This window comes from Neoarius graeffei, chromosome 22 (genome assembly GCF_027579695.1).
Source record: "Neoarius graeffei isolate fNeoGra1 chromosome 22, fNeoGra1.pri, whole genome shotgun sequence".
Taxonomy (NCBI): Eukaryota; Metazoa; Chordata; class Actinopteri; order Siluriformes; family Ariidae; genus Neoarius; species Neoarius graeffei.
In genome coordinates this window covers 51,528,722-51,556,327 of record NC_083590.1, presented here as the reverse complement: position 1 = coordinate 51,556,327, position 27,606 = coordinate 51,528,722, and the positions used below count along the sequence as shown (strand labels likewise).

General features: G+C 45.5%; 1 protein-coding gene across 2 annotated transcripts in view; it reads right to left on the bottom strand.

The window, feature by feature from the left end:
• Positions 1–360: 360 nt before the first annotated feature.
• Positions 361–27,606, bottom strand: part of LOC132870456 (uncharacterized) — a 33,591-nt gene continuing 6,345 nt past the window's right edge. Inside the window, exon 2 of one of the 2 annotated variants that reach the window (XM_060904098.1) lies at positions 361–502. The gene's annotated coding sequence lies outside the window, so the exon portion shown is untranslated. Of the gene's footprint in view, positions 503–26,225; positions 26,261–27,606 lie in introns of those variants that run through there. The other variant, XM_060904099.1, reaches the window with a different exon arrangement.

Below are 27,606 nucleotides of genomic sequence, written 5' to 3'. Positions count from 1 at the left end.
CACAACTGTAGTAATGCATATTATGTCAAGAAAGTTTAGCTAAGTAAAGAAAAATGACATAGATCATTACTTTAACACATGAAGTGTCATGCTCCTCTCCGGACATCCACTACGAAGATTACGAATATCTCACGCCAGCGCTGATCCAAATCCGGAACAGGAATTCCTTCATGCCTGCATTCACTTCCTCATTTTCTCTGCTGTTATAAAAATGCCATTCTCAGACAGGAACTTCGCCAGAATGTCTCGCTTTGCTTCTAGCCATTTCTGTGCCTCTGGTATGGTTCATGGTTGGTTGCGCAAGCTCATTTTTCCATTTCATGGTTTTTGCACTAAGGGTTTATTCTAGTTCATGTTTTTATATGTTATAACTTGCTTAAGGGCATGTCAGCCATTCCTGCTGGTCCAGAAAATTGAACCGGCAATGTTTTAGTCCCAAAGCTGGTTCACTACCAATTAGGCCATGACTCCCCCCGAGTGAGTGATCCCTGAGCCACCAGTCCTAAAAGTAGAGAAAGAGAACCCAGTTAAACAAATGAGACAAATATTATACTTGGTATCTGTGAGTGGCAAAAGTATGTGAACCTTTGCTTTCAGTATCTGGTGTGACCCCCTTGTGCAGCAATAACTGCAACTAAATATTTCCAGTAACTGTTGAACAGTCCTGCACACCGGCTTGGAGAAATATTAGCCCATTCCTCCATACAGAACAGCTTCAACTCTGGGATGTTGGTGGGTTTCCTCACATGAACTGCTCGCTTCAGGTCCTTCCACAACATTTTGATTGGATTAAGGTCAGGACTTTGACTTGGCCATTCCAAAACATTAACTTTATTCTTCTTTAGCTATTCTTTGGTAGAATGACTTGTGTGCTTAGGGTCGTTGTCTTGCTGCATGACCCACCTTCTCTTGAGATTCAGTTCATGGACAGATGTCCTGACATTTTCCTTTAGAATTTGCTGGTATAATTCAGAATTCATTGTTCCATCAATGATGGCAAGCTGTCCTGGCCCAGATGCAGCAAAACAGGCCCAAACCATGATATTACCACCACCATGTTTCACAGATGGGATAAGGTTCTTATGCTGGAATGCAGTGTTTTCCTTTCTCCAAACATGACTCGCTTCTCATTTAAACCAAAAAGTCCTATTTTGGTCTCGTCTGTCCACAACATTTTTCCAATAGCCTTCTGGCTTGTCCACGTGATCTTTAGCAAACTGCAGACAAGCAGCAATGTTGTTTTTGGAGAGCAGTGGCTTTCTCCTTGCAACCCTGCCATGCACACCATTGTTCAGTGGACTCATGAATACTAGCATTAGCCAATGTGAGAAAGGCCTTCATTTGCTTAGAAGTTACCCTGGGGTCCTTTGTGACCTCGACGACTATTACATGCCTTGCTCTTTGGAGTGATCTTTGTTGGTTGACCACTCCTGGGGAGGGCAACAATTGTCTTGAATTTCCTCCATTTGTGCACAATCTGTCTGACTGTGGATTGGTGTAGTCCAAACTCTTTAGAGATGGTTTTGTAACCTTTTCCAGCCTGATGAGCATCAACAACACTTTTTCTGAGGTCCTCAGAAATCTCCTTTGTTTGTGCCATGATGCACTTCCACAAATGTGTTGTGAAGATCAGACTTTGATAGATCCCTATTCTTTAAATAAAACAGGGTGCCCACTCACACCTGATTGTCACCCCATTGATTGAAAACACCTGACTCTAATTTCACCTTCAAATTAACTGCTAATCCTAGAAGTTCACATACTTTTGCCACTCAGATATGTAATATTGGATCATTTTCAAGATTCACAATTCAAAGAAAAGATTCTTTGTTAATTCACTATATATCCAGGACATATAGGCGAATTGAATATGCCATTTCTCTCTCACCTTACTTGTAAATAACAAAGATTACACACACAAAAAAAGATAAAAATACACTCAAATCCAACAATGTACAAAATGGCAGTAGTGCAATAACAGAGAAGGTGCTAGAAGAGCAGCTTATGAGGTGTATGACAGTAGTACAAATGAGCAATAGCAGATACAGCAGTAATGCTAATGTTTGTGGTGTGATGTGCAAATGGATGAGGTAGTTTTCTTGTGTGAATGAATGTTACAGACCAGGGGTAGGTAGTGGACAGAGTTCAGCATCCTGACAGCCTGGTGGATGAAGCTGTTTAGCAGTCTTGTGGAGTGGGCCCAGAGGCTCTGGTACCTTTTTCCTGAGTGCAGGAGGCTGAAGAGTGAGTGTGAAGGGTGGGAGATGTCACCAGCGATGCTAATGGCTCTGCGGGTGAAACGGGAGTGATAGATGTCCGTAAGGGAGGGCTGAGGGGTACTGATCTTGCTGGCCGTGTTCACTATGCGTTGCAGAGTCTTCTGGCAGGAGGCACTGCAGCCTCCGTACCACATAGTGATGCAGCCAGTGAGGACACTCTCCATGGTGCCCCTGTAGAATGAGCACATGATGGGGGGGGGGGGGGGGACTCGTGCACTCGTGCAGAGGAAGTAGAGGCGAGTTTGAGTCTTCTTGGCCAGCGATGCAGTGTTGGACCAGGAGAGGTCCTCAGCAATGTGCACCCCTAGGAATTTGGTGCTGCTCACCCTCTCCACTGCAGCACCATCGATGGTCAGAGGGGGATGCTGTGAGTGACCTCTTCTGAAGTCGACTACAATCTCTTTGGTCTTCTCCACGTTCAGGAAGAGATTGTTGTCTTTACTCCATTCGACCAGTTGGCTCACCTCATTCCTGTAGTTGGCTTCATCGTTGTTAGTGATGAGGCCCACCACGGTTGTCATCCACAAACTTGATGTGGTTGGTGCTGTAGATTGGTACACAGTCATGGGTCAACAAGAGTGAAGAGCAGCAGGCTGAGCACATACCCTTGTGGGGTCCCTGTGCTCAACATGATGGTCCTGGAGGTGTTACTGCCGACCCGCATGTTCTGTGGCCTCCCTGTAAGAAAGTCCAGCACCCAGTTACAAAGAGGTGTTGAGTCCCAAATGTCCGAGTTTGTGTTAGCTGCTAAGGACTGATTGTGTTGAATGCCGAACTGTAATCCAAGAACAGCATTTGCACATAGGTGTTCTTTGAGTCCAGGTGAGTGAGGGCTGGGTGTAGAGCAGTGGAGATAGCATCCTCTATGGACCTGTTTGACCTATATGCAAACTGGAATGGGTCATGAGAGGGAGGGAGAATGGACTTGATGTTCTGCATCACCAGTTGCTCAAAGCACTTCATGATGGAAGTCAGTGCTACGGGCTGATAGTCATTATAGTTAGATGGGAGGGGCTTCTTTGGCACTGGTATGGTTGTAGCTTTGAAACATGTGGGGACAACAGCTTGGTTCAGAGAAATGTTAAAGATGTCAGCAAGGACATCTCTGAGCTCCATGGCACAGTCCTTCAGAACACTACCAGGTATGTTGTCTGGTCCAGCTGCTTTATGTGGGTTGATCCTGGAGAGGGTGTTAGGACTTGGACTGTTTTGGCCTCTAGAGGCCGCTGTTATTTCCTTTTCGTGTCATATTTATTTTGGCCTCTAGAGGCCGCCACTGTTCCTGTGTTTTGTGTTTTTGTTAATTGCCTGTTTAGTCCTAATTATCTTCACCTGTGTCCTTAATTAGTTTGTGTATTTATACCCCTGAGTTCAGTCCTCTTGTCACGGAGTCTTTGTGCTGTTATGTTTATCTCCAGTTTCCTTTGTACTGTGTTTTGTGGATCTTCTGAGCTTTTGCATTTTTGCCTTTTTCTTTTTGAATTATACTCTTTGTTTTTGTTTTTTTGTTTTGCCCTGGATTGTATATAGTGTACATAGTATAAATAAACCTTTTGTTACTTTTTCTACTTCCGCCTCACGCCTCTGCATTTGAGTCATTCCCCTGGTGGCCTAGTGGGGGTTTGCTGGATCATCACACCAACGAACCAGGTTCGAATCCGAGCAAAACCCTAACAGAAAGACTCCGTCATGACCGACTCAGCAGAGGCTGCTTCAACTGTCTACCCGGCCAACCTTCAGGGAATTATGGCAGCTTTGACATGCTTCGGAGCGACCATGGACGCTCATGGACGTACGCTCACCAGCCAACGTGAGGCCCTTGCTCGCCACGAGGAACTGCTTCAGCAAATTGGGAAAACCCTGGCACAGCTGACATCTCTGCCTGCATCTCCTGCTCCTGATCCAGTTCCCGCTCCTGATCCAGCTCCCACTCCTGCTCCAGTGCCTCCTGCCATGCTGCCTTCTTCACCTCACGAACCCAGCCTTCCTGCACCACAGAGGTATGACGGCAAGCACAGTGAGTGCCGAGAGTTCCTTACCCAGTGTCAACTCACCTTTGAGCTTCAGCCTACCACCTACACTACGGATCGCCGCAAGATTGCCTTTGTGATCACCTTATTAGCTGGTAAGGCGCGAGCCTGGGCTACTGCTATCTGGCAAAGACAGGGACCTGAGTGCTTTGATTTCCAGCTGTTTTCTGAAGAGATGCTTCGGGTCTTCGATCAGGCAGACATCAGTACCGACGCAGCCCGAAAGCTCATGTCCATCCGGCAAGGAGGAAGCGTCGCAGATTACGCCATCTCGTTCCGAACACTCGCAGCAGTAAGTGGATGGAACGAGACTGCCCTGGTGTCAGCCTTCCACCATGGTCTGTCTGACCCCATCAAGGACGGTCTGGCCTCTATTGGATGCCCAAGTGACCTCGAAACCCTCATCTCACATGCTATTCGTCTGGACAACAGGATGAGAGAACGCCACCAAGCCTTGAGCCCCCCCAGCCTCCCTACCTCTACCTGGAGACCGTCTACCTCCTTCAGTGACTGTCCAGAACCCATGCAAGTGGGTCGTACTCGCCTCTCCGCATCTGAGAGGGAGCGCAGAAGGAGGGACAAGTGCTGCATCTACTGTGGCAAGCCTGGTCACTTCCGAGCATCATGTCCCGAACTCTTGGGAAAAGGACCGCCCCGTCCAGCTGAGGGAGGGTTGTGACGGGGCCTACCCTCTCTCCCGGACTCCCTGGCCAAGGAATCTACATCCCGGTCTCCATCTCCTGGGGTGAGTCTGTCCACTCTTGTCAAGCTTTGATAGACTCAGGGGCGGCTGGGAACTTTATGGATATTCACTTCGCCCAAAGCATCAATATACCTACTGCACCTCTTGAAGTCCCTCTGTCTGTGTCTGCCCTCGATGGCCAAGCGTTAGGTGATGGTAGAGTCACTCAAGTTACTTCTCCAGTCTTCCTCCAGTCTCAAGGTCACAAGGAAGAAATATCCCTGCACCTAATTCCTTCACCTGAGTTCCCAGTTATTCTAGGCCTTCCTTGGCTTACTCGCCACAACCCTCGCATAGACTGGGTAACAAGCCAGGTTGTGGAATGGGGCCCTGCATGCCATGCCTCTTGTCTGCTCTCTAGCTCTCCTGTGTCTCCTGCCGAGCCCCCTGATCTCACCGAGTTATCTCAAGTTCCCACAGAGTACTGGGATCTCAAGGAGGTATTCAGCAAGAGCAGGGCCGCCGTTCTTCCTCCGCACCGGGCCTACGACTGTGCCATCGACTTGCTACCTGGGACTACCCCTCCTCGTGGCAGACTGTTTTCCCTCTCTCAGCCAGAACACAAGGCCATGGAGGAATACCTCAAAGACGCCCTGGTCTCTGGGTTCATTCGACCCTCCACCTCACCTGCTGGTGCCGGCTTCTTCTTTGTCGGCAAGAAGGATGGGGGGCTTCGACCATGTATTGACTACAGGGGCCTGAACAAGATCACTGTGCGCAACCGATATCCCCTTCCGCTGATGTCCACTGCTTTCGATCTGCTCCAAGGCGCCACCGTCTTCACCAAGTTGGACCTACGGAACGCATACCACCTCATCCGTATCCGACAGGGAGACGAGTGGAAGACTGCCTTTAACACCCCGTCTGGGCACTACGAATACCAGGTGATGCCCTTCGGACTCACCAACGCACCAGCTGTTTTTCAGGCCCTAATCAACGACGTCTTAAGGGACATGATTAACCTGTACGTCTTTGTCTACCTCGATGACATCCTTATCTTTTCCAAGACCGTGCAGGAGCACCGCCACCATGTCCGCCAGGTTCTCCAGAGGCTGCTGCAGAACAATCTGTTCGCCAAGGCCCAGAAATGCGAATTTCATGTTCCCGAGGTCTCCTTTCTGGGATTTATTGTATGGACAGGCCAACTCCAAATGGACCCTGCCAAGACCCTGGCCGTCCGGGACTGGCCTACTCCCAAGTCCGTTAAGGAGGTTCAGCGGTTCTTAGGATTCGCTAACTTCTACCGCAAGTTCATCAGGAACTTCAGTTCTGTGGCAGCACCCATGTCAGACCTCACCAAAGGGACAGGTGGATCTTATGGCTGGTCTCCTCAGGCAGAAAAGGCGTTCAAAGACCTCAAGGCCCGCTTCTGCACGGCACCCATTCTGGTCCTCCCGGACACCTCCCAACCATTCATCGTGGAGGTGGATGCCTCGGACAGTGGTGTCGGCGCGGTACTCTCTCAACGTTCGGAAGGAAAGCTGCACCCCTGCGCTTACTTCTCCCACCGCCTGAGTCCTGCGGAGTCCCGGTACGATGTGGGGGATCGAGAACTGCTAGCGGTCAAACTGGCCCTTGAGGAGTGGAGGCACTGGCTGGAGGGAGCGCAACATCCATTCCTGGTTTGGACTGACCACAAGAACCTGGAGTACCTCCAGCAAGCCAAGAGACTGAACCCTCGACAGGCTAGGTGGGCCCTGTTTTTCAGTCGGTTTGACTTCACCCTCTCGTACCGTCCCGGTTCCAAGAACACCAAACCTGACGCACTGTCCAGGCTGTTCTCTGCCACTAACAGGGAGAATGAAGTCGGGCCTATTATCCCGGTGTCTCGGATTGTGGCCCCTGTCCGCTGGGGTATTGAGGAGGCTGTTCGACGAGCCCAACGCCAGGACCCCGGTCCTGGGACGGGGCCACCGGGCCTCTTGTACGTCCCACATCAAGCCCAGGCCAAGGTTCTCCAGTGGGGTCACTCTTCCCCTCTCACCGCCCACCCGGGAGCTCGGAGGACCCTGGACTTCCTGAAAAGACGCTTCTGGTGGCCTAACATGGAGCAGGAAGTAAGGTCATTTGTCCTGTCCTGTGAGGTTTGCACCAGAACCAAGAACCCACGACAGCGTCCCCAGGGTCTCCTGCATCCTCTGACCATTCCCCGGCGTCCCTGGTCCCACGTGGCAGTCGACTTCATCACGGGTCTCCCTGAGTCACAAGGTAACATGGTCATTTTGGTCATTGTTGACAGATTCTCCAAGGCCTGCCGCTTCATACCTCTGTGCAAACTCCCCTCTGCTCTTGAAACAGCGAAACTTGTATTTAATCATGTCTTCCGAGTCTTTGGTCTTCCACAGGACATCGTCTCAGACCGAGGGCCCCAGTTCTCCTCCCGAGTGTGGCACGGGTTCTGCAAGGTCATCGGCGCCACTGCCAGCCTCTCCTCTGGGTTTCACCCACAGTCCAATGGTCAGACGGAGAGGCTCAACCAGGACCTGGAAACCACCCTGCGTGGCCTGGCTATGGATAACCCGACATCGTGGAGCACCTGGCTGCCATGGGCAGAGTACGCCCACAACACCCTGCAGTCATCGGCCACCAAGCTGTCGCCATTCCAGTGCCAATTCGGGTTCCAGCCACCTCTGTTCCCGGACCAGGAGGAGGACGCGGGGGTGCCCTCGGTCAACCAATATGTGAGACGGTGTCGCAAGACCTGGAGCAAGGTCAGGAAGACCCTCATACAGACCTCCAGAACCAACCAGACTCAGGCCAACCGCCACAGAAGACCTGCACACACTTTCCGCCCTGGGCAGCGGGTTTGGCTGTCCACTAAGGACCTTCCGCTGCGGGTGGAGAACCGCAAGCTTGCTCCTCGCTACATTGGCCCCTTCAAGGTGGTGCGCAGGGTGAACCCTGTCTCCTACCGGCTCCAGTTGCCCCGGACTCTGAGGATCAACCCCACTTTCCATGTTTCCCTGTTGCGGCCTGTACTGACGTCTACGTATGCCCCTGCCCCTAGGAACCCCCCACCCCCCCGCATCTTCCAGGGGCAGACTGTGTTCACTGTGCATCGCCTGCTTGACTCCCGCCGGGTCCGCGGCGGGTTGCAATATCTGGTGGACTGGGAGGGCTATGGTCCTGAGGAGCGCTGCTGGGTTCCTGCTCGGGATGTCCTGGATAAAGAACTGTGTCGGGACTTCCATTCGGCCCATCCGGATCGCCCTGGGAACGTCAGGAGACGCTCCTAGAGGGGGGGGTCCTGTTAGGACTTGGACTGTTTTGGCCTCTAGAGGCCGCTGTTATTTCCTTTTCGTGTCATATTTATTTTGGCCTCTAGAGGCCGCCACTGTTCCTGTGTTTTGTGTTTTTGTTAATTGCCTGTTTAGTCCTAATTATCTTCACCTGTGTCCTTAATTAGTTTGTGTATTTATACCCCTGAGTTCAGTCCTCTTGTCACGGAGTCTTTGTGCTGTTATGTTTATCTCCAGTTTCCTTTGTACTGTGTTTTGTGGATCTTCTGAGCTTTTGCATTTTTGCCTTTTTCTTTTTGAATTATACTCTTTGTTTTTGTTTTTTTGTTTTGCCCTGGATTGTATATAGTGTACATAGTATAAATAAACCTTTTGTTACTTTTTCTACTTCCGCCTCACGCCTCTGCATTTGAGTCATTCCCCTGGTGGCCTAGTGGGGGTTTGCTGGATCATCACACCAACGAACCAGGTTCGAATCCCAGCAAAACCCTAACAGAGGGTCCTCTCCATATTGGCTGGATCCAGACATACAGCCTGTTCATTGGGGGAGGAGTGGTCTTCTGTGCTGGTGTTTTAAAGCGTCCAAAGAAGTCATTTAGGCAGTTTAGTAATGTGGTGTCACGCTCACAGGTCCATGGTGGGGGTTTGTAGTTTGTGAGGGTTTGAATGTCATGCCAGAGAGGACTGTGTGTCTCTGGTGTTGCTGAATTGTCCAGATATTTTATTGCTGTACTGACGTTTTGCCTCCCTGATGCCATGGGACAGGTTGGCTCTGGCTGTTAGACCTGCAGTGCCACCGGCCCTAAAGGCTGCGTCTCAAGCCCTCAGGAGCCTGTGAACCTCTCCTGTCAGCCAAGGTTTCTGGTTAGCATGAACAGTGATGGTTTTGCAGTGAGTGATATCAGTGCATTTAGCGATGTATGATGTGACTGCCTCAGTGTATTCCTCTAAGTCTGTGGCCATTGTACAGTGGGGCAAAAAAGTATTTAGTCAGTCACCAATTGTGCAAGTTCTCCCACTTAAAAAGATGAGAGAGGCCTGTAATTTTCATCATAGGTATACCTCAACTATGAGAGACAAAATGAGAAAAAAAATCCAGAAAATCACATTGTCTGATTTTTTAAGAATTTATTTGCAAATTATGGTGAAAATAAATATTTGGTCAATAACAAAAGTTCATCTCAATACTTTGTTATATACCCTTTGTTGGCAATGACAGAGGTCAAATGTTTTCTGTAAGTCTTCACAAGGTTTTCACACACTGTTGCTGGTATTTTGGCCCATTCCTCCATGCAGATCTCCTCTAGAGCAGTGATGTTTTGGGGCTGTCGCTGGGCAACACGGACTTTCAACTCCCTCCAAACATTTTCTATGGGGTTGAGATCTGGAGACTGGCTAGGCCACTCCAGGACCTTGAAATGCTTCTTACGAAGCCACTCCTTCGTTGCCCAGGCGGTGTGTTTGGGATCATTGTCATGCTGAAAGACCCAGCCATGTTTCATCTTCAATGTCCTTGCTGATGGAAGGAGGTTTTCACTCAAAATCTCACGATACATGGCCCCATTCATTCTTTCCTTTATATGGATCAGTCGTCCTGGTCCCTTTGCAGAAAAACAGCCCCAAAGCATGATGTTTCCACCCCCATGCTTCACAGTAGGTATGGTGTTCTTTTGATACAACTCAGCATTCTTTCTCCTCCAAACATGACAAGTTGAGTTTTTACCAAAAAGTTCTATTTTGGTTTCATCTGACCGTATGACATTCTCCCAGTTCTCTTCTGGATCATCCAAATGCTCTCTAGCAAACTTCAGATGGGCCTGGACATGTACTGGCTTAAGCAGGGGGACACATCTGGCACTGCAGGATTTGAGTCCCTGGCAGCGTAGTGTGTTACTGATGGTAGCCTTTGTTATTTTGGTCCCAGCTCTCTACAGGTCATTCACTAGGTCCTCCCGTGTGGTTCTGGGATTTTTGCTCACCGTTCTTGTGATCATTTTGACCCCATGGGGTGAGATCTTGCGTGGAGCCCCAGATCGAGGGAGATTATCAGTGGTCTTGTATGTCTTCCATTTTCTAATAATTGCTCCCACAGTTGATTTCTTCACACCAAGCTGCTTACCTATTGCAGATTCAGTCTTCCCAGCCTGGTGCAGGTCTACAATTTTGTTTCTGGTGTCCTTTGACAGCTCTTTGGTCTTGGCCATAGTGGAGTTCGGAGTGTGACTGTTTGAGGTTGTGGACAGGTGTCTTTTATACTGATAACGAGTTCAAACAGGTGCCATTAATACAGGTAATGAGTGGAGGACAGAGGAGCCTCTTAAAGAAGTTGTTACAGGTCTGTGAGAGCCAGAAATCTTGCTTGTTTGTAGGTGACCAAATACTTATTTTACAGAGGAATTTACCAATTAATTCATTAAAAATCCTACAGTGTGATTTCCTGGATTCTTTCCCCCATTCTGTGTCTCATAGTTGAAGTGTACCTATGATGAAAATTACAGACCTCTCTCATCTTTTTAAGTGGGAGAACTTGCACAATTGGTGGCTGACTAAATACTTTTTTGCCCCACTGTAAGTGGCTGCGTCTTTGAAACTGTCCCAGGGCTGGTTCGGGGCCAGTGCTTAGTTTGGAACCGGGTTTTCTGTTTCCACTGACAAAGAACTGGCTCTGGGGACAGAAAAACCGGTTCCAGGCTAGCACCAACTCTTTGCTGGGCCAGAGGAAAGAACCGCTTACATCAGCAGGGGGTGGAGTTGTTAAGACCAACAGCAATAGCAAGACCGTGAACAGTCGCCATTTTTAAGCGACGAGAAGCAGCAGCTGTACAAACATGAAGTCATCCATTATTGTTGCTGCTTCTCCATGGTGTTGCTTCGATGTTCACGCCAAGGTTTATGCAAACGCAGTGACGTAATGACATGGCTCCCCTTAGCACCCCGAGCTATGGAAAAGCAAACTGGTTCTCAGCTGGCTCGCAAGTTGAACGAGTTGTGAACCAGCACTGGCCCCGAACCAGCCCTGGAACTGATTTGGTGGAAAAGGGGTATGTGTAGTGCTAAAACAGTCTTTCAGAGCATAGGAGGCCCCCTCTGGCTACACACGTACCTCCTTTTGTGTTGGTCTGATGGCTCTCACTCTGGGTCTATATGCAGGTCTCAGCATGATGGTAATGTGATCAGAGAGACCCAGGTGGGGGAGGCCTTGTAAGCTCCTTTGTGAGTTGTGTACACCAAGTCCAGTAAGTTGTTATCTCTTGTTGGAAAATCCACATGGTGATGTAATTTGGGCAGTAAAACCTTTAAATCTGCATGATTGAAGTCACCTACTGTGATGAGGAGTCTGTCTGGATGTGCTGTCTTAATTGATGGCCTGAGTGCCTTGCTCCTAACATTGGTGTTAGCAGTGGGAGGGATGTAAACAGCGATGAGCAAAATAAATGTAAACTCCCTCGGTAGGTAGAAGGGTCGGCACTTGATGATGAACTCTGCCAGCAGAGAACAGTGTTTGTGCACAACAGTAGCATTCTGGCACAAAGCATCGCTGATGTAAACACACACTCCCCCGCCACGAGTCTTGCCTCCTTCCATAAAGGCTTGGTCAGCGCAGTAGCATGTTAGCCCAGCTAGCTGGATAGCAGAGTCCGGGTTGTTGTTCAACCATGATTCTGTAAAGAAACTCAGCAATCCCTTGCATCATGTAGCACAGATCGCATGAGTTCTACATGATCTATTTTGTTGTTTAGTGAGCATACATTGGCCAGAGTGAGGGATGGTATCACGGGTCTGTGCGGGCTGCCGGCTAGCCTAGCCTGGATACCGCCGCGCTTGCCACACTTCTGTTTCCTCTCGCACCGCTTCCAGCACCACACAGACACAGCAGGCGAGTCCGGTGATGTAGTCCGGCGGAGAAGACCCAGGCCTCGAAGTTCCTGGTCCAAGACGAGATGTTTGGTCATATTTCCTATAGCTAGAAGGCAATATTGGTGACAATATCTTGTGACTGACACTGTCTGCACTACTTGCACATGTACGTAGACATAAAGCACACGACATACACTAGAACACGCACTTTTAAACACTAAATGCAGAGAGAGGGGGGCCGCTGTGTCCGTACGCGCCGCCATCTTGAGATTATTTCCTCAATAAATAAATGACCAAGTATAATAATTTTATATGAAACATAAAGCTTGTCATCTTACTCAGTCACACCGGAGTCAGAGCGTTGAGCGCCCATTTACACATTCATAGACTAGTCCACTAAGACTGTTTTGTTTACCACAATTCCATATTCATATGGTAACAGGATGATCACCTTCACTCTTGTTTTTGACTGGTTTCTCCTTGACTATAGGAACACCCACTGTAAACAGGATAAAATCTATCAGTCAAAGTTTAGGCTATTTGGAGGTAAAACTTATTGCGAGATGGCACATGGATTTTATGCGCTTCGGATGATTCAGGACAGTGATTCAATTCATGATTCAAGACAGCAATTCAATTTCAGGACAGCAAATCAATTCAAGATTAAATTCATGATTCAGGACAGCGATTCAATTCAATCTTGAGAACCGCGACACAGATGAGTGTTTTTTTTTTAAACTTTGACTCAATCCAGCCAAAGATCATATCTTGTCGCTCCAACTCTGGATCCAGCAACGGGCTGTCTCGTTGGCCTCCCAGAGATCGCCGTCTGAGCAGGTCGGACCAAGTTCACAGCTATGTAGAAGGTGCTGTATGGTTTGGGGGTCTTCCCTGCAGGGACAGGTTGCACTTGTAGATTTACCTCATCTCAGCACGTCACCCGTCCTAGCTACCTTGCATCTGGCTCTGTTGAGCATGACCCAGTCCCTCCTCGGTAGGTCTGCTCCTGGGGGAAGTGTCTCGCTAGGGGGAGGTAATGACTCGTTATTTGAGTCATTCTCCTTCCACCTCTCCATCTTGAAGCCAAAGATCAACTCGGCTAAGTGTAAATATTTCTTCTATTTATTTTGAGCATAATGGTTGATATGCATGCGCTGTTGTGCATACACAGGAAAATGACTGAGTAATTTCTCCAGATTAAAAGTATTTTCCTCAAAAACAGTTAATTTTGCTCTATTTTGAGTTTAGAGAATAAAACTTGGAATTGGAGTGGGAGCAAGCTTATAGAGTAATTGTGTAACAGAGTTGGTTGTGGCTCTGAACTGAGTAAAATAGTACAAAAGTTGATTTCAAGACACGCACTGAATAGTCAAATACCAAAATAAAGGCAAATAACAGATAAATGAAGCTGTTGTAAAAAAAAGTTTTAGAACTGTTGGAATGTGTGAAACATTACCTTACCCATTGTGCTGAACTGTTTTAATCGCTTGACCTGATGGGATTAAGAGTTGGCAGTGGGAGGGGTATTCACCCTTTTCATTGAATGGAATGGGGTTTTTTACACTTCTCATTGAATACCCCTCCCAATGCCAACCCTTTATCCCAAAACAATAGGACAAATTTTTTAATGACCACTTAATTGTCCAAATCAATGGCACAGATTTAAGTTTTTGTGCTTGATGCATTCCTAAGACTGAACAGAATCACCTCAATTGATCAAAACAGTTCATCACAATGGTTTTTTTCACATATTCCAACATATTTCTAAACTGCTTTTTACAACATTGTACTTTTTTTAAAAAAAAAATCATGACATGATTATTGTAGCTGAACTTGTGCTGAATACAAAAGTCATATGACTTTGAAAATACTGCTTAGGTTTGTTGAAATATGCAACAAAATCAGAGCTTACCAAAATCATTAGCATGCCAGAAAATACCTGCAGACCCCAGAGGGTTAAGTACCTAATAGAGCATGTGGGTGGGTCTTGCAGTAGCACATCACCCAGTGTAGCACTGTCTGGGGAAGCTACCTCAGGGCCGCCCACGTCAGCACCACATCATCGCGACATGGACAGAGAGGAGCAACCTCTCTCTTTTGGGAATTCCCTCGATTTCCCTTAGGAGCAAGTGCAAGATGAGACTGTCACACTTTTGACCAAGTGAGGGATGGTCAAACTCTCCAGCCTAAATGCAGCACTATCCTGTCCATACTTCACGGTAATCAAATATAGGTTATACCGAGTGATGCAGGACATTCAAACCTGTGAAAAAATAACCCAGTTGTTAGTCCCAAAGAGTCATAGGGAACCCGTATCCCATGTGGCTCATTTTAACCCTATGGCTGGACACCTAGGACAGGATAAGACACTAGCCTGTCTAATGGCCCAGTTCTGTTGGCCAGGGATTTGTGGAGATGTCCGTAGGTGGTGTGCAGCATGCCATGAATGCCAGCTGGTCAATCCAGTGGCCATGCCAAAAAGGCCATTGCACCCTCTTCCCCTGATTTGAGACTCCCTTTGATAGAATTGGTATGGATCTCATCAGGCCATTAGACCAGTCTTCATGAAGGCATCACTTTATTTTAGTCCTGGTGGACTATGCAACGCAATATCCAGAAGCACGTCCACTGTAACATTCCAGCATGCAATGTTGCAGAGGCACTGTTTAAAATTATCTCCCAAGTCAGGATTCCCAAAGAAATCTGAACTGAACAAGGCGCTACATTTATGTCATGCAAACTATGATTTTACTTGGGGTTAAATCCATCTGCACCAGCATTTATCACCCACAGACAGATGGCTTGGTTGAATGGTTTAACTTAAGTTAATTTGTAAGTTGGTAAGTGAAGACACACATAATTGGGATAAATGGCTCAAGCCCGTTATTCGCAGTATGAGAAGTTCCGCAAGTCTCCCTGTTCAAATTATTATATGGGTATAAGCTACACGGTGTCCTGGATGTGATGCAGGAAAATTGTGAGCCAGGACCTTCTAACAGTAAAAATGAAATTCAATACATTCTTGACCTATGCTCAAAACTCCACATACTCGGTCACCTAACCCAGGAGAATTTGCAGCAGGTGCAAGAACATCAGAGCTAGCTGTACAGCAGGGGTGCTCACCTCCAAGAGTTTAGTCCAGGAGATTGTGCTTGTATTACCCATGTCAAGCTTGAAATTACTAAGTGGCAAGGGGCCTTTGAGGTCATATGGCAAATCAGGTACATCAACTATGAAGTGAAGCAAATGGATGAGGCAGTGCATGGCAGATATACCATCTCAATCTGCTGAAACAATAGAATGAGCATCCCCTTGGTGTTGGCATGAGTAGCTCTAGAGAGGGTGGAACTGGGGCTGGAGGTAAAAAAAATAACCACTTGATCCACCCTGGTCCCCTGTGGAGACCACCTCTCATAGTCCTAACTCATGGAGGGTTCCAAGTTGCAAGCAGAGTTTTCTGACCTGTTCTTGGCCCTTCCCAGCTGCACTCACCTCATAGAACACCACATTGAGACATCTCCAGGGTGTATAAATTCGACATGTACCCAATGCCTCACATTGAGTTGCTTGATCAGTTCGCTTTTATTTGACACTGGATCTAAAACCAAGGGATATTGGCAAATCACCTTGATTTCGCTATTCCAAGAGAAAATGGCCTTTTCCACCCTGTTTAGTGTACACCAATTCACCCTTCCATTTGGGTTATTTGGGGCCCCAGCAACATTCCAGCGGCTCATGGACAAAATCCTCCACCTGCCGTGGCCTACCTAGATTATGTATGAGGGAGCAAAGATTGGCCATGACACCTCAGGATAGTCCTAGAGTTGTTGAGATGTGCGGGACTCACAGCTAACCCAAAGAAATGTGCACTTGGATGGGTGGAAGTATGGTATCTGGGCTTCCACTTGGGTCATGGGCAGAAGTGTCCCCAAATTGGCAAGACTGCAGCTGTTTTGACCTGCCCAAGACCAAAAAGGGGCTGAGAAAGTTCCTGGTGCTAGCTGCCTACTATCGCAGATTTGTACCTAATTATTCAGATGTCACCAGCCTGCTAACAGGCTTTCACCAAGTTTAAGGCTGCACTGTGGGGGGGCAACTGTTACACTCCCCCTGATTTCTCTCTCCCTTTTAGTTTACAGATGGACGCTTCAGACAGAGGGCTGGTGGCTGTTCTGTCCCAGATGGTAGAGGGGGAGGAGTGCCCAGTGCTGTACATAAGCCACAAGTTCTTGGTGTGAGATGGACAGCACCATCGAAAAGGAGTGTTTGGCCATCAAATGGGCGGTCCTCACCCTCCACCACTACTTGCTGGGGCACCCTTTCACCCTCAGATCACACCCCACTCCAGTGGCTCCCTTGCATGAAAGATGTCAATGCACAGATCACCTGTTTGTATCTAGCCCTCCAACCCTTCAAATTTGAGGTGATCCACAGGCTGGGGGTGCAGATGGTGGTGGCATAGCTATTGTTCCCATTGGAGGGAAGGAAATTAGCTGCAGGCAGGTGGTGGGGGTATGTGGCAGTGGGGGTATGGCCAAGCATCGGTTTGTGAATGGAGGACAAGGCCATGGAAGGTGAGTGGCAAAATGATCACACCTGTGTGTAATTGTTGCTGTGTGTGTTTTTGCAGTGATGGCTGAGGGCTAATGAGGAGGGAGAGAGCAGAGAGGTTGGGTCTTCTCCTGAATGGCGCATTCATGTTTGTGTTACTCTGTGCGCGCACACAATTAGTCAGAGCTGAAAACCTGTTTAAAAGTATAAAACAAGTGAAGTTACCACCACTAGCCATCTGCTTATGCTTCAGTGTTCTGCCCACTTCCAGGGACATTAACAGGCACCAAGTCCAATGAATCTGTGACATAACAGCATGCATAATGGCTGTACTGGCAGATGTAATACCCTTAGGGCTGCTATCAGTGCTGCCAGTAGGAAAACCTATGGCTTTGCTAGTGGTGCGCAATGTATTGAAAGCAAATCCACACTGCACATAAACCTAAACACAAAATAGCAGTTAAAATTTGCTAGCGATTACAACTGGACTTGGTGGGGAGCACCAACCCTGATTTGATACTGTATATGCACCACAGGAGCATCCAATCGCAATAGCATGCTTTATTTTAACCGTAATTCAATTGTAACTAAATTGTACATCAGTAAAATATAGGGGATAGAGAGAGCCAAAGCTGAACAGCTGTAATTACAATATAGCTCAATAAAAACAAGATAGTGGGTTAGTGAATAAACAGCCTGTTCATATTTTATCTGGCTATCCATAAGTACTACTACAATCATCTGCAGAGGTGGAAAGAGTACTAAAATATTATACTCAAGTACAAGTACTGTTACTCTGATGAAATTTTACTTAAGTACAAGTAAAGTTACCAGACAAAAAATCTACTCAAGTAAAAGTAAAAAGTAGATCATTTAAAATGTACTTTGAGTAAAAGTAAAACGTTACTTTTAACAATGGGTGTTTTCTACCTCCATTGTGTTGTGCAAAAATGAAAAAGAAGAGGAAACAAGGATATATGTACATCTCAACCCAGATGTTTTATTTAAAGGAAGTGTATCAAATTGAATGCTTAGGATAATGCTGCATTAAAACTGAGACAAACAAAAAAGGTCAATACACACAGTCATGTCGTTTACATCGCCCTGACCACACACAAAGCATTGTACACGAAATATGAAAGTGAAATGTTGCACCGAAATCTCGTAGCTTGCCTGTGTGCATTGTGTCTTATTGAACAATTCAATTCAAACATTATTTGTTTTGCTTAGTATTCCTTTCTGGCCTGTTGGATGTAGAATGGTAGGAGGACTGATCACGTCAGGTTGGCGAGCTAACTTGCTTGCATGATTAGCCAACCAAATAACAGACTAGTTACCGTTATGTTACAGTACCAACAGGTTGCTACTTCAACATTAGCAATGCCATCCACTATTTTTGGAATATAACCAGCCTATTGTCGGTTTTACTATGGAAAGGAAACATTATGATCAGGGGCGCAGATACATTTTTTGAACTGGGGGGGACAAAAAACTGGGGGGGGGCAAAGCAGCCAGCAAACCAACCCCAACCCCGATATGCCTGTCAAACTTCTTGTGGGTAACCATAGCAACCAAGCTCGAGCTCGCAACCTGTGCAGTCTGCGCAGCTCAACCAACCGAATATCAGTCTTTATTTTGTTTTATGTGAGTTGTTGCAACTATGTATACACTGCTGTGCACCTCAATAAACCGAATGGTAATTAGTCTTTTGATTTTTCCGTGAGGTTTGCCTTATGCAAAGAAAGACAGCATAGACGTTTTTACCCCCCTATAAGTGGGGGGGGGGGGGGGGACCGAACGAGGTGAATTTAAATCTGGGTGGGACGAATCCCACCCGTCCCACCCTCTATCTGCGCCCGTGATTATGATGCCAATGACAATACTTACCTCAACATGCTTGCGCAGATTAGACATCGAATTTTTGTATGCCGCAATGGTTGTCTTCTTGGGCACACATAATCTGCATTGCATAATGAAACTGTCACCCCTTTTCTCCACGAAGCTGAAGTGATCACGTATGTAGGGCCAGGGGTGCACTTCATTACTGGAAGAAATTGCGTTTTCTGCAGGGTCGTCCACCACAGGTTCCTCGGTTTCCTCCATGTCCGCAGGGGCGCTTTATCAACACCCGTGGCCCAGGGGCTAGGCCCCTCATAGGCTACCTGTCAACCCTACCCTTACCGTTGGCCAGGAAAACACTCTTATTTTATTTGCAATACGTGTCAAGCATTTACAGTGTAAGTGCGTAATTAGCCTAGAAGCCTACGATAGGTTACGTTTGGCTCAGCGTAGCTGCGCAAGGCCCACGCTCACATCGCTCAACACATCCGACCACAGAGGGAGAGAAGAACGCGCGCATTATCATTACAGAGCCGGTTCTGATTATTACCACAGACAGGACAGTGATACTGCGTAACTTTCACGCAGGGGCATGGCCAGAGATAACCACACAAGCCTGCGTGCGCTATAATGTAGACCTATGTGTTGGAAACATAAAACACACACCTACAGACAAGTCCTTTTAAAAAATAAAATACATAAAAATAGCTCGGTGGCATGAAAACAAACATTCACTGCAAGTCAAGGTAATTGGCTCGGCGGCCACATGAAACGTAAACACCATGGACAGCGGCCAAACTCATAACTATACAGACCGAAATACACGAAACCAAGTCCTACTAGGGTCTATTTTACCGATCTATGTTCAAGCATCATGCAAGTCTTCCTTCTCCTTGAATGAGACCGTGCATTCAACTGCCTTTTTGACATGACTGCATCAAAATACCACTTGCAACAATATTTCATGCTAGGGCTGTGCTGATAGACGATGCCATCGTCCATCGACGATGGTGGTCATCCATCACGATGGAGAGCCACCATCGTGATACCACGCCCCCTCCTATCATAATCATGCATATACGGTATCATCTGGGCCTATTTAACCTAAAAAGTTAGTTTTTTGTTAGTTTAGTTAGTTAGTTTTGTTTAATATATAAATATATAACATATTATAAATACATAATTATATAAATCATTATAAAGTAATATCCTATTACCGCTTGTTCACGTAGGCTATGGTGCAGGGACGTGCTAGTGAACATAACATGTGGTTACACAAATACAGTATGCTACTAATAATACATTTTGACTTCATTTTTTAGCCTACACTATACTTTTAATGTAAAATTTGTCATGTTGTTCAAACAAATAGCCACTATTAACAGTCGGGAAATATTTCACCTTATCAAACAGCAGTGAAGCGCAGACTTTGGCAGAAGTCAAATAACTTTAATCTGGTAAATAGGCCTACTTTCAGACACAAAATGGTCCACTCTAAGCCATAATGTCAAACCAAATGGAAGAATGAAGGTGATTCTGACAAATGTAAATACAGTAAAAAAAAAAACCAATATTAAATCATGATTTTAAAAGCTGGTGCAATAATTCAAACACTAATAAATTGGAAAAATTAGCGCGTTCAAGTGCGCACTAAAGGCCGAAACGCATCTTCAATTGATATGGTGTAAATAAACAATGAGTAATAGCTTAAGTGTAGTTTCTTCTCATAGTTTGAATACTAGTCTTTCATTGTTAAAGCAGATTAATATCTTGCCGTGATCAGTGAGTGCTCGGGGAGGTTCATTTCCACCTGCGCTTTGCGCAGCTCATTTCTCCGAAGCCAGCTGTGCGCAAACGCAGTGTTGACTGCTCGGCAAACTCCAAACGCTCGGTCTGTACTGGCCCTCTGTTGCACAAGCGAGTTGGTTATGGCCAGGTTCAAATTGTGCCCAAAACAACTTAACCACGGCCATTTCAATTGCCTGATGGCTGTGACAATATTCGCCCCGTTGTTATACAGGCGATCTTTTTCTCCTCTATTTTCCATTCGGCAAGTGTCTCGCGCAATGCGTCTTCTAAATTGTCTGCTGAATGTGTCTCTGGCATGAAACTCGTCTGCAGGCATTTGGACTGCATTGCCCACTCTCGGTCCACATAATGTACGGTAGCTGACATATAGGGCTGCAACATGATGCCGTACATTATCCCCCCCCACGATATGATCGTCCATCACGATGTTTGCACTGTAAACATCGCCGATGCCAATTAAGGGGACATCGCACAGCCCTATTTCACGCACTCCATCAAGAAAAAAGTTAAACATGATGAACACGGGCATACTGTTTTGAGCATACGATTTTTTAAAAAGAAACTAGCTACATCAAAGTCCTTCAATAAACCCATCCTTTAGCGCAAATGAGCTTAACCTAGTTCAAAGCATGAGGCTAGCAGTAGCTGCATAAAGCAAAATCATGTGGGCCTTTCGTCAACAACAAGCCACGGCGGGCAAACATTAATAATCAAGTGTCCTTACCTTAAAACGCTGTCTTGACCACAGAACTTCTCAAGTATTTCACTTAAATCCACACGGGTTAACCACACACCCAACACAGCTAGCGAGAAATGTGGATCTGTGCTAGCTTTGTATTGCTATTCCCCTCAGTATGCTTACTCTGTCTGCTGCCCGAACTGTGAACATTATAGGCTACAATCTTTTCATCAATTTCTTCAGTAGATGCAGTTTTAGACATTTTATTATCCCCATCGAAATATGCTATTATACTAACAGGATTATAACTCAAATCACACGACACGTATTCAAATCACAACTGATTTATTTTACTGTTGGACAGATCATAGCATATCTAGCCTAGCTGCACATAGCCTAGCTGCTGGTAGGCTGATAACTGATAAGTAGCTGATATTCTGAACAGATTGGTGATCCTTACCTTAAAAAAGTCTGTGACTTTAGGCAACGATTCTATCATTACCTGCATCTCTCTCTTTTTTTCCTTTTATGCACCCCGCTAACATGTGAACGCTTCATCTTTCAAAGCCTCTAAATTTGTGTCTCAGTAGTCTGCAGTCTTTGGCGCGCTTTCGTGCGTGACGTTACATTTTGTTACATTTTATTCTGGTCCAGTTGTGGGTGTTCGTTTCGCGAACCACATCCGCCATGTCTCTTACAGCAGGCTACTGTGCGCTCATTTATTTCTAACCTTATTTCTATCTGTACATTAATGTAGGCCCACGATTCCGACAGTTTATTATTTTATTAATATTACAAGGCCCCTGATTGGCTGTGGCCCAGGGGTGTGAGCCCCCCGAAGCCCCCCCCCTTAAAGTGCCGGTGCATGTCCGCCATCGTCTGTGTGAGACTCGCGCGCGCGACAACTGTCCTTCCCGTGATTCATTTCCAGAACGCATTTCCCCTTCTCCGTTTTAGCCTTTTTTTATTTTATTTTATTTTTTTTTACTCAGTAACGGTTGTGATGTAAAATGTACCGAAGTACACTACTTAAAAGAAAACATGCTTAAGTAAAAGTAAAAGTACACTCTTTAAAAATTACTTGAAAAAGTATAAGTACACAAAAAAGCTACTCAAGTACAGTAACGCAAGTAATGTAATTCGTTACTTTCCACCTCTGATCATCTGTAACTACTTATCCTGTGCAAACAATTCACACCTATGGTCAATTTGGAGCCACCAATTAACCTAACCTGCATGCCTTTGGACTGTGAGGGGAAACCGGAGCACCCAAAGGAAACTCACGCAGACACATGCAAACTCCACACAGAAAGGACCCCGTCAGCCACTGGGCTCGAACCCAGAACCTTCTTGGTGTGAGGGGACAGTGCTAACCACTACACCACTGTGCCGCCCAAGTACTACTACCATCATTCTTCAATGTTTGCTGGGATGGCTGGAATAATTGATAGAAAAGTCCTCCATCTTTTTGGAAAAAAAGGCATACAAATAAGATTTGTTTTAGCAACTACATCAGTGTATTTTCTCTTTGATTACTTTGGACTTTTGTGGAAGCAAGTTCAACAGTTAACTTTTCCTTGCAAATCTGTATATTTGCAACTTGAATTTTTAGATTTATAATGCTGATTTTAACATTTCACAAATATAACCTGCTCATTCATGCAATTATACAATCAACCAGTCATCTGGCAGAAACACAATGTATAAAGTAATGCAGAATATAGGTCAGGTGATAGTCATGTCAAACATCGGAATGGGGAAAATTCTGTCACCTGGGATTTTCACACAGCCATCTCTAGAATTTATACAGAATGGTGATAAAACAAACAGTTAAAAAAAACCCACCATTGTGCAAACGAAAAGGTATTGATGACAGCAGCCAGAGGAGAATGTTTAAACTATGGTAGCTCCAATAACCACTTTGTGAGAGAATTTGCTTGTGGCTTTAAGCTTCAGGATGTGTTGGGATTCCTGTAGACTTTGTCTATGGTGGTATGAAGATCTCTTTCCCTGTAGCCATGGTTATCTCTTTGATCCATTGTTGACTAGGTTAGAAAGACTGTTCTCTCATTTCAATATTTTATGGGCCTCACACCTCTGGTCTCTCTCTCACACTGTTTCAGCTTGCTGCAATAAAATTTTTTTTTGAGAGCATGGTGGAATGATTATTATTTAGTATGAATTTATGATTGATATACTTGGGAAGTATGTTAACATCAAGGTCCTTAAGCTGAGCCCAAGTACGCGGAGTTTAAATGTTTAGAAGACCTCATGTATGTGATCTTCTTGTGTACTGCACCACTGATTATTATAAAGGCATTTTGCTTGACAAACACAGATTTATCCTTAAGTAGTGAAACCCTTAGAAGGCCATATGGTAAATGTTAGCTAGCCTTATTAAATACAAGATCCACTCAGCTGATGCTGGTTTCCATTGGAGATGTGGATAGACTTACGCTAATAATCTATAGCTACATTATTAAATTCATAAAATATAACATCCCTAACCCTATTTTATGTAATATTTTATATTACTTACATAAAATAAGTAATATAAAATATAGTGAAATATATTAATCATATGATTGATTAATAATGAATAAAAAAATTGTATCTAAATACCAGAAGTGTTTCCAATAGTGAATTCTAAATTTAGTAGTCTCAGAGTTTTTAACATAGTCAGGCAGAGAATTATATAACATGGCAGCCGAAAAAGCAAGAGTCCTGTGTCCTGATTGAGTTTATTTTCATGATATGAATATTGTTCTTTACTCTTGTGTTAAAATAATGCTTGTTTTCTTTGGAAAAATGGCAGAAAATGTTTGTCAATCAGAAGTCTGTGTTTCAGTCTTTTTACAGTTATTTTAACAGGAGCTGCCATTTTGGTTTGGGGCAGCCCTAGAGCAGGTCTCCCAAAAAGGGACCTGACTTAAACTGTTAACAAGACTTCAGACTTGAATGTTTTTCTGGGATTCACTCATGCTTGTATTGGTTCTGTGTGTATGTGTGTAAGTCTAGGCTGAAAACATATGTTTAGTCAAGCCTTTTGTTAATGGTGTTTGAGGTAAAGATGTAGATCTGGAGGGTCCTCAGACATAGTGTTTTGGTAAACTGGGATGTATGGATGCTGTCAGTCCCCCACTTGCTTGCTCACTCGAGTTTGATGGTGTAGTGGCTGGCTGCTTTATGTCCCAGGGCTCCCTCATGCCGGTGTTACCTTTTGGCTCTCCCCTTTTAGTTATGCTGTTATAGTTAGTTGCTGGAGTCCCTGCTTGTACTCGGTGCAATATGTATACTGTTCCTACTTATTCAAGTGACATTGGGCATACCTAACAACCTGTTTCCACACACAATCTGTCCTGTCGGTCCTGGGATCGAGATGCTGAACTCTTCTGCTCCTTGGACCTGTCTGATCCATCCTGGTGCCCTGTGTCTGGTTGGAGTCTCATCGCATCGCTCCTGTGGAGGATGGCCCCATGTGGACAGTTGGGGATCGTGCCTGGAAGGCGCTCTAGACTCTTGTAGTGGTGCTTTTGTGGCTGGGGTCCACAGCTGACTTGCTGACTTTGGGACTGTGGTTGTCATGAACAGTTTTACACTCAGGTTTCCATTGGTAGGGGGTTTATAGCATAAATGAAGCTGACTTTATGTTAGGACTGTTAATGCTATAGTCATGTTGTCTGTTGCCCAAATGAGGATGGGTTCCCTTTTGAGTCTGGTTCCTCTCGAGGTTTCTTCCTCATGTCGTCTGAGGGAGTTTTTCCTTGCCACCTTTGCCACAGGTTTGCTCATTGGGGATACATTAGGGATAAAATTAGCTCATATTTTAAGTCATTTAAATTAAAGCTAGTTTGCGACTGTTTTATTGTTAAAAGCACTATACAAATAAACTTGACTTGATATCCATGACATTTACAATTGTGATAAGCAGAAAAGCACTTCAGAATGCATAGCGCTCCAACCTTGAGGTGAATGGTCTATGATTGCAGAAAACCAGTGTGTAACTTCTATCAGCCAAAACTACAAATCTGAGGCTACAGTGGGCAAAGGTACACCCAAACTTGACAGCTGAAGATGATGGTAAAAACACCAAGTTTTTTTTTTTCTTCAACTGCCTTGACCTCATTCCTATTATTGGTTGACAGGAGTGGAACCCAGTCCTTGCTGAATAGGCAATTCTTGATTGAAGGGTCAAACCCAGGACCGTCACCTCTCCATAGGAGGGTGCCACCCCTGGTGAGTTGGAGTCTATGCAATTAGGCAGGACCCAGGTAACCCCAGAGGAAAGACACCATCAAGAAACTACAGTGGTGCTTGAAAGTTTTTGAACCCTTTAGAATTTTCTGTATTTCTGCATAAATATGACCTAAAACATCAGATTTTCACAAGTCCTAAATATAAAAAGAACTCAAACAAATGAGACAAAAATATTATACTTGGTCATTTGTTTATCAAATCAAATCAAGTTTATTTGTATAGCACTTTTAACAATAAACATTGTCGCAAAGCAGCTTTACAGAATTTGAACGACTTAAAACATGAGCTAATTTTATCCCTAATCTATCCCCAATGAGCAAGGCTGTGGCAACGGTGGCAAGGAAAAACTCCCTCAGACGACATGAGGAAGAAACCTCGAGAGGAACCAGACTCAAAAGGGAACCCATCCTCATTTGGGCAACAACAGACAGCCTGACTATAATATTAACAGTTTTAACAGGTATAACCCTCAACTGTCCTCATGGGGCCATCCTTCACAGGAGCGGTGCGATAAAACTCCGACCAGACACAGGGCACCAGGATGGATCAAGCAGGTCTGAGGGGCAGAAGAGGCCAGCATCTCAATCCCAGGATCAACATGTAACTCAGAGGGACAGATTGGGGGGGGGAAGAGAGAGAGAAAGAAAACACGTTGTTAGGTATGCCCTAAAAATGACAAGTATTAAATCTGTGTGGTAGGCTCGCAGAGATGAAAGTCTTTACATCAGGCATAACACACAACAATGGCATGTTAATATGGTAAAAAATATCATGACCTGCTCTGGCTGGATGCTTGATTGGGTGATGGGAGCACACTCCTCAGCAATGATGAGATGCAGATGGGACCCTTAGGGCTGGCCAAGACAATTCAGTTACATTTCACCGGGTCTGGGACATGCGACAGAATGTCTGATGGCCGATTCCCTGCAGGCTACGATAGCCAGTCGAGGTCTCCACCCTCTCCACCAAAAGATTTCCTGTTGACTCCATGTAACTCAGAGGGACAGATTTGGGGTGGGGGGGAGGGAAAGAAAACACAGGTTGTTAGGTATGCCCAATGTCACCTGAATAAGTAGGAGCAGTATACATATTGCACCGAGTACAAGCAGGGACTCCGGCAACTAACTATGACAGCATAACTAAAAGGAGAGAGCCAGAAGGTAACACAGGCATGAGGGAGCCCCGGGACATAAAGCAGCCAGCCACCACACCGTCAACAAACTCGAGTGAGCAAGCGAGTGGGGACTGACAGCATCCATGCATCCCAGTTTACCAAAACACTCTATGTCTGAGGACCCTCCAGATCTACTCTTTTACCTCATAAACACCATTAACAAAAGGCTTGACTAAACAGATATGTTTTCAGCCTAGACTTAAATGCTGAGACTGTGTCTGATTCCCGAACATTACTTGGAAGGCTGTTCCATAACTGTGGGGCTTTGTAAGAAAAGGCTCTGCCCCCTGATGTAGCCTTCACTATACGAGGTACCAGCAGATAGCCTGCACCTTTTGATCTAAGTAGGCATGGCGGGTCATAGAGGAGCAGAAGTTCACTCAGGTACTGTGGTGCGAGACCATTTAGTGCTTTAAAGGTCAATAGTAGTATTTTATAATCAATATGAAATTTGATTGGGAGCCAATGCAGTGTGGATAAAACAGGCGTGATGTGGTCATATTTTCTAGTTCTAGAAAGGACTCTTGCTGCTGCATTTTGAACTAACTGGAGCTTGTTTATGCACTTATTGGAACATCCAGACAGTAAGGCATTACAATAATCCAACCTGGAGGTAATGAAAGCATGGACTAGTTTTTCTGCATCATGCAATGACATTAAATTTCTTATCTTTGCAATATTTCTGAGATGAAAGAAAGCTATCCGGGTGATGTTATCAATGTGAGTTTCGAATGAAAGACTGGGGTCAATAATCACTCCGAGGTCTTTTACTGCTGCACGTGAAGAAACAGAAAGGCCATCCAGAGTCACTGTGTAATCAGAAAACTTACTTCTAGCTGTATGTGGTCCTAGCACAAGTACTTCAGTCTTGTCAGAGTTAAGCAGAAGGAAATTAATAAGCATCCAGTGTCTAATGTCCTTAACACATTCCTCAATTCTATTAAGCTGGTGTCTCTCATCAGGTTTTGCAGAGACATACAACTGTGTCATCAGCATAACAGTGGAAACTAATACAATGTTTACAAATAATATCGCCCAGAGGTAACATATATAGAGAAAAAAGCAGTGGACCCAAGACAGAACCTTGTGGAACACCAAACTTTACCTCAGTACATCTAGAAATATCACCATTTATATCAACATACTGAT